Source organism: Culicoides brevitarsis, chromosome 1 (genome assembly GCF_036172545.1).
Source record: "Culicoides brevitarsis isolate CSIRO-B50_1 chromosome 1, AGI_CSIRO_Cbre_v1, whole genome shotgun sequence".
NCBI lineage: Eukaryota > Metazoa > Arthropoda > Insecta > Diptera > Ceratopogonidae > Culicoides > Culicoides brevitarsis.
Window position 1 is genome coordinate 36,941,166 of NC_087085.1, and position 7,880 is coordinate 36,949,045.

General features: G+C 28.7%; 1 long non-coding RNA gene across 1 annotated transcript; it reads left to right on the forward strand.

Moving 5' to 3' along the window:
* Positions 1–6,267: 6,267 nt before the first annotated feature.
* Positions 6,268–6,706, forward strand: LOC134827501 (uncharacterized). Its single transcript, XR_010161795.1, has 3 exons — positions 6,268–6,330; positions 6,391–6,556; positions 6,628–6,706. It is a non-coding gene; the product is annotated as an uncharacterized LOC134827501 (long non-coding RNA).
* Positions 6,707–7,880: the final 1,174 nt, after the last annotated feature.

Consider the following 7,880-nt stretch of genomic DNA (forward strand, 5'->3'; position numbering starts at 1 on the left):
TATTACTTTTGATTATTACATAAAGACGACATCAATTATTTCTGTGTTTGTCATGCGGGAAACGTTATCAATGAACCTCTTTGTAATTGAGCTAAGTTCACTTTTTTAAGTTCTTAACGTTTTCTTAAGTTCTGAGTCATTGATCGTTCGAGTAGATAAAACTAAGTTATAGGGGAATGTCGGTCACTTATTCACGTTTAATTAACTTTACTTACTTTCAATGATCTAATGTCTTTGGAATTTGCTTTCCTTCCCTCTTTTCTCTCTGCCTCGGCAGCAATCCATCTTTGTCTTCATTCGCAAAAAAAAACTCATAAAAAATTAAAATTTATTCCTTTTCCAAAAGCCAAAGTCAGTCAGCCAAAAACAGGTTTCATTTTTATAATTATTGGCATACGATCAAAAGCCTGTTTCGTCTTTTTATGGTTCTCGTGCATGTTGTTATTTTTTTTTCGGATGGAAGACGAATGCGAAGGAAAAAAAATTAATTGAAATGTTGATTGACATTTCAAACATCAACAACAAAATTCAAATGAGAACGTTTTTCTTTAACGAACGTTGTAAAAATATCTCTCAAACCTTTTATAGAGAAATCCAAAAAAAAAAAAGTATAATCGAACACATGCCGGTGATACTTGCTACGAATAAGGTAAAGAGAGTTCAGAATGGAAAAATATTTTAATGTTTGTGCAAGTGTCCATCAAAATGTTTTGAGAAGCGTTTATCTTCTTAGTTGCTCGCTTCTACTTGCTTTCTTGGATGGCGACGTACTGTCTAGAAGAACTGCATTATTCTCGAAAAATTTATTCCTTTCTTTTTTCACAACTAAAACGATATAACGATGACAAGACTGGAATTTCAATGGCTTTCTTGGCCAAACAAGAAGCAACAAATATTTATTTATTTATGTTTGAAAAAGCATCGCCATTTATGTATTCACCGCATTTATTTGGTTTACAGAGCAGCAGCAACAATCGCGCATGAAACATAAAAATTTATTTATTTTTCGAAAAAAAAAATCCATTAAATACACGATCGCTTACTTGAGGAACGTGTAACACATATTATTGTTATGCTCAAAGAAAATGCAAAAAGCAACAAAGATCAAATCAAACACTTGGCTTTATTTGAAGAAAAAAAAATAAAATAAAACGAACTTTTTTTTAAAGAGAAAAATATAATAATAATAATAAATAAATATATATAAAACGACAATTCAGTCAACAACGTGTTAGTCGGGCCAGACAGCATGTCGCCTCACATATTATATACAACAACACGTCTTTTGCTTTGTCGTCGTCTTCATACTTTACGTTTGTACGAGAGACTTCGTACTGCAATATATATTTTAAATACATGAAAAATAATATTAACGAGCGGAAAAGAAGTGTAAAAAATATAATATACATTTCTTTACAACAAAAGTGGTACACACAAAAAACAAAAAAAAAATCTAAAGGTATGAAAAAAAATTCTCGAACAATATACTATGTAAGCATAAGAGTTTGTACAGAATAAATAAAAATTGATGTGATCACATACATTTATTATTAAGTATTATTGTAAAGTGCTCAGGTATACAATTTTTTCTTTACAGAAAAACACTGAAAAAAAGAGACTAAAGTAAAGCAAAAAATGTATCTCTAACACCTTCCATTCTAGTGTAGCAACAAATATGCTCTGACTTTTTCTATAACTTTGTATGCAGCGCAAAAAAATGTATTTCTTTTTCGTTTATATGCTTATCTTAAAATGTTATTTCATTTTACTTTATATTTATTTACAATTCTCTTGATGGTGTGTGCTTTGAGTTTGTATGGACTAAGGGGTGTCAAGTCATACTCGAAAATTTATTTTTAATTTTTTTTTTATTTTTGATAAGCAAAGGAGAATCAAAATTATATTTGTTAAAGGTGCAAACATAAAAAGCTGCATACAAATCTAAGAGGTTAACATAATAAGCTCGCGGTAAAAGTCAGATATATCTAAAGGGATTATTCACTTTAATTTATGATTTAAAGTTGAAAACTTCATAATAATTACGTTTACTAAATTTACTTCAAACCTTTTGAATTTATTAGAATTATTTTTTTGTCTTTAATACTTTTAAGAGGTTTTTTTTCCTGATCTTTGATTTCCATGGCTTTTTTGGCTTATATATCCGATATATGGTATGTTATATTTAACGATCAAAACTACATCTATGAAGGCATAAGGCTGCATCTACATAAGTTCATTTCAGACGTCTTTCTCAGCCTGTCTTAATCGTTTGACAAACGTTCTACTTGAAAAACTTCTCATGGGTGGTCCAAAGAATAGCATCAAAACTTTAGTTTTGATTGAATAGTTTACTAATCGACCATCCAGATGTATTGATTTTAATAAGATTTCTTACTTGTGTCTGTAGCGGGTTGATTAAAAGACCTTAGCTTCTTAGTTTCTTTGCTTAGTCCAATTACTCGACTGATTTTTATTTTATTATTAATTGACTAAAATCATTTTCAAAGCATACTTCAATTAAATACGGGAATAGTAAAATTTTAAGGTTCAACGAGAGTGATATTACATTACGATATGTCCTTCTTGTACAGGTTGTTTTTTATGGGTTTGACAAAGGCAAAAAATGAGTATTTTACTCTTACTACTTTGAAATTGGTGTGAGCTTTAACGGAATGATTTCTACTCTGTTCTGAATTTTTAAAGTGAAAAGCTAAAAAATTTATCAAAAATTTATTAAAAAGTTGTAAAATTATTTGTTTAGGTACTTACCTGATTCTTTGATATTACTTGACACCCCTCATGTAGCACAATGCACTTTACTCTACAAAAAGCCATACCTACTCCGTATCAAACATACATAAAATAATGCAACAATTTTATTCCCTGTATGGCATATTTTGTTCCTTCTTATTCTTATAAATAAGCAAGCGATTGTATGCCTTATACTTCATATTGTATACCGCATAATGTAAAATTTATTTTTAAACCTCTTATAAATTGCTTATAAGTGCAAAATTGTATAATAATAAATGAGAATAGGTAGGCACAATTGCTCTTGCGTCAGTACGTTAAATGATTCGTAAAGGAATTCAAAGTCACGTTAATTGACTATGAAAATATTTCACACAAATGTTCATCCTAATTTATAAATAAACGATATCACAAATAAGCTGATATCAACAACTTTACATCAATTATTCATTTGTGTTTTTGTGCCCCGTTTTTGCGTTCATCAAGCACTTTCGACAGTCACTGATACTGTGACAGATAAGCAAAGCCATGGAAGTGCAAAAATTTCCCCTTTTTTTCGTGCGACATTTATTTTTAATTATTTGACTCATTTTACGTGTGAAAATATTTGTAGAGCGTTAAAGACAAATATTTTATATGTTTGTTGAAATATGACGCTGCTACCTAGAAATCTACTAATCTGATCATTCCTACGGATTTTTTTTGTTTTGTTTTATAAACAGACGATTCTTAGAATCATGTAAGAGTGCATTATTATTTGCCTACAACACATTGCAGAACCGAGAAAAAAATAATTAGGGCTTTTTGTGTTGGATTATAAATAATTGCCGAGTACTTACCTAACGCGGAGTTCGAGTCGATGAGGTGATGTGGGTATGATTAATGCGAGTTTTATTGCGTCATTAGATTGATTCAGTCATCAGACACAATTGACTTGATTGCTGATCCTGAAAAAAAATATTTAAAAAAATAATAATTATAAAAATTTAAAAAATTAAATAAAAAAAAATTAAAATAATTTTAACAGATATTTATAAAAATATAAATAAATATTTAATAAAAAAAATTATTTAAAAATAAATAAAGTATAAAATAATTAATTTAAAAAATTAAAATAATTTTAATAAATATTAAAAAAAATATAAATAAATAATTAATAAAAAAAATAATTTAAAAATAAATAAAATAATTAATTTAAAAAAAAAAAATAAAATAATTTTAATGAGTTTTAAAAATATAAATACAAAATATTTAAGATAATTAAAAAAATTAAGCCAATTTAAAAAATAATTTTAAAGCAAAAAAAAATCGTTTCTTTGTCTTTTGCTTCCTCATAATTAAACACTCATTTCTTCATGCGCGCACGCTAAAAAACAAAGAAGAAAAAAAGCCATACAATTAACTGTATTAATTAGTCGCATGACATATGCATAGAAAACGAGCCAAAAGATGATGTCATTTGTGAATCGCAGAAATACGAAAAAAAATTAATGTGTATCTTATTTTTGTACACAAAAAAATTCATTCATTTATTTTTGCAGTAAAAATGTTCGCAATATGAAAGAGATGCGACCACGCAATATTCTGCATTAGAATGTCGTTCCCTTTAAAAAAGGCAAATAATGCGACGCGCAAACACTTGATTCAATACGCGGTTGTGCTCTTTCTGTCATAATAAAAAGCAAGCGAAAAAAAAAGACCAAAAACATGCCGTCAAAAAATAACTTGACTTGCTTGTTTTTATCATCATAAATAATAATATAAATGAAATTTCTTGACAGACATGCCGGTGCCGGTGTGTTTTTTGTCTTGTACAAATCTACCGCACATCGTTTCTCGCTCGTTCGAAAAAGTTCAAAAGTCGCTTTTGAGTCGAATTCTGATTTTATTTTACTTTTTTGCAAACTTGGAACGTTATCAGAACGATTTGACAGTTTATTGGCAGTTGTTATGAAATGAGGCTGAATTGACGAGTATGAGTGACACCATCCTCCGAGATAAGATTTTTGCTATTTTTGCGCCAAAGAAGGTTTTCGTTTTGTTTGGAATTACAACAAAATGTGTAAATTTCATTAAAAAATGGAAAAGACAGCAGTTGGTCACATGTTGTGAGAAAATTTTTTATATTTTTCGTGTGATTGATCGTTTATTTATTTATTTATTCGGAGATTTACTTTTATGAAAATATTGGGATTTTTTTTTGGAGATGTTTACAAGACAGTTGTTTGTTATTACTTTGGATTTCTTGTGTTTTTGGAAGGGATTACATTTGTTTGGAACAAAAATACTACAAGAAAATCCATCAAAAATGCTTTTTCTTACACAAAGAATGTCGTTTTAAAGGGATTTGTTAAAATCTAAAGCTCAAAGTTCAAAAAAATTATTTTAAAAAATTTGACAGCTGTCAGAAAAATTTTAAAAATTTAAATTTTTGACCATTTATTTTATTAAAATTATCGAAAAAGTGCTTTTGAACTGCTACGAAACTAAAAATATAAAAGTTTTTTTTCAGTTGAAGTTTTTGTCATATATTTTTTAATTTCGTTTTTTTTCAGAAATTTTTAAAATTCTTTTCCAAAAATAACAAATTTAAGGCTAAATTGCACAAAAAATGAAAAGAAATTTTTTTAATAAATTTAAACTTTTTGAAAAAATTTAAATTATTTCAAAAAATTTTAGTTAATTTTTTATTTCAATTTTTTTTAGAAAATTATGAACGAGATTTAACAAAAAAAATTGTGAAAAAAATAATAAATCTTACTTACCCAAAATTTTTCACAGGATCTGATTTACGAGACATTTTGACTCCACAAATGTTTCATGTAAGCAAAATCGTCTTTCAAAACTTTCCCAAAGCGAGAAGTCTACATTACACTCTAAAAATCTGTTATTCCAGCTGTAATTAAATCGGATTAAATTCTTAACGCTCATTTCCTGTTATCGTTGTAAAAGACACATTTCTCGTTCACGACGTGTAACTTTCCATGTATGAGCGATTTATTTCATTAAGTGGCGCAACGCTGTCTGCTTCGTCTCATACTATTGACATTCATAAGTGGATCAACTTCGGCAGTCATGAAATTAATTTATCATCGAAAAAAAATTTCTCCTTTACATTTCAATTAAAAAAGGTGCGTGACACACACATCGACGCATGTTCAAAGATATTTTTTCATCGGCTAAAGGGATTAAAATATATTAAAATAATTATTCACTCTCATTATTCACATTTTTACAGCAACAACAACAACAACTGCGTTTATCGATAAATTCCGATCCGATTCGCGGCGAAACATGTGTCCCTGCTCTAAAAATCATTGTAAACGGTAAAATATAAAAATTATAAAGTGATTAAATATTTATTGAGAAAAATATGTTGAAAAGATATGGAAACCAGTTATGAATGTGTTGTCGCTGTAATATTTAATTTTTTATTCATGGAATTTAAATTTGTATAAATCTTTCAAACGAGCGGCGAGAGCGGCGTGCGTGCATGTTGCGTTGTCGGGCAGGCAGGTTGGAAATATGTGTCTTTCATGCCACCTAGCAGCTTTTTTATTGACAACCAACTAACTAACAGTAAATAAAATGTGTAACACAAAAAAAAATCCTACAAGCCTCTCGTCACACACACTCAAGATTTTTTCTTCAGTTTTAGCAAACATTGTCGATCGATCGACTGACATCGAGCCTACGCGTAAAACTCGCAAAACTGAATATTTTTGGTCGAAGATTTTTTTTACGAAAGGCGTTCTCAAGGAGAAATTGACTCTTCAGAGGACTTTGAATGTCTTTCTGTGAAAAGGTATGAAAAGTTTTACTATAAAAATTTATGCATGTTAAAATATTTAAAAAAACAAAATTCACTCTTTTAAGAGATTCGCAGCAAGAGTTTGAATCAAATTAATTTAGAAGCAGCAAGAGACTAAGCAAAAAAGGAATGGAATTTTTCGGCGACAAAAAAAGGAGCAGAAAGGTTCTTATCTAACACATTATCTTCTAAAGGTTCCTAACACATTTTAAACTAATGAGATTTTTCTTGTAGCTCAAACCTAGATTTTCGAAATTTCAAGATATATCAACTTATTGAGACTGTTCCAGTTTTGTATTGCAAAAGTAATGGATTCTGTCGATCATATACAACTGCTTACAACTGCTTAAAAACTGAAGTTACAGAAAATTAACGATGCTGACAATACAAGGAAGAATATTAACTAATTTTTCGTTACCTTAAAGGACAGATAACCAAGATATTGAAACCATCAAACTCATGGCGCAATAATTATAGAAAAACTGATCAAAAGAAATATTTTGAACTATTAACTAAATTGGCATTGACTTAGAGAAAGAAATTTGACAAATAATGTCAGTCGAGTTACAGTGACAGGGTGACAGAAAGATCCATCTCTAACCAATAGGTATCATAAAATTCAAAATGAATTTTATTGATAATATCTTCTTAAAAATTGTCTATAAAAGCTGCAATTTAAGCAGAAAAAAATTGTTGAAAACTTTAGTTATCAACTTCTTGAGTACTAAATATTTTCAAAATACGCTCATGTTAAAATTAAATTACTTCGAGTTTGAATTTTATTTTATGTATTTGATTAATTTTTAAAAGTATATTAGACATTTGCATGTCTAATCCGCGTTGTAGAAAAATTCGGACATTTTCAAAAATGTATCTTAAATACATAATAAAATAAATATTTATTAGCATAAACATTTTTTTCACACACTCAAAAAATTAAAATAAATAAAATTTTTGAGCGTCGCTTATCGAGTCGTCACAAGAAAAAAAAAGTTTCAGAGATGTTCAACTAACATTTCTCGTTAATTTTGCCCCAAAACCTCAAAAGTAGACATTTTTCTCGTTATCTCGTTTCACTTAATATTTAGTGAATGGTCTGAAGTCTTGTTTCTACGCCGCCTTGGGGGCAACAACAGGTACAACTGTTATGTTAATGATAATCAATAAATTGATAAAATAAATTCCGTCGAAGAAACGTGTGGACTGTTTGTCTCCCGCATGAAAAAATAAATATTTATTAAAGAAAAAAAAATATCGAAACGCCAAGTAATTTATTATTTATCTGGCAGATATCTTGTGCGTCTCACAGTCTCGCACA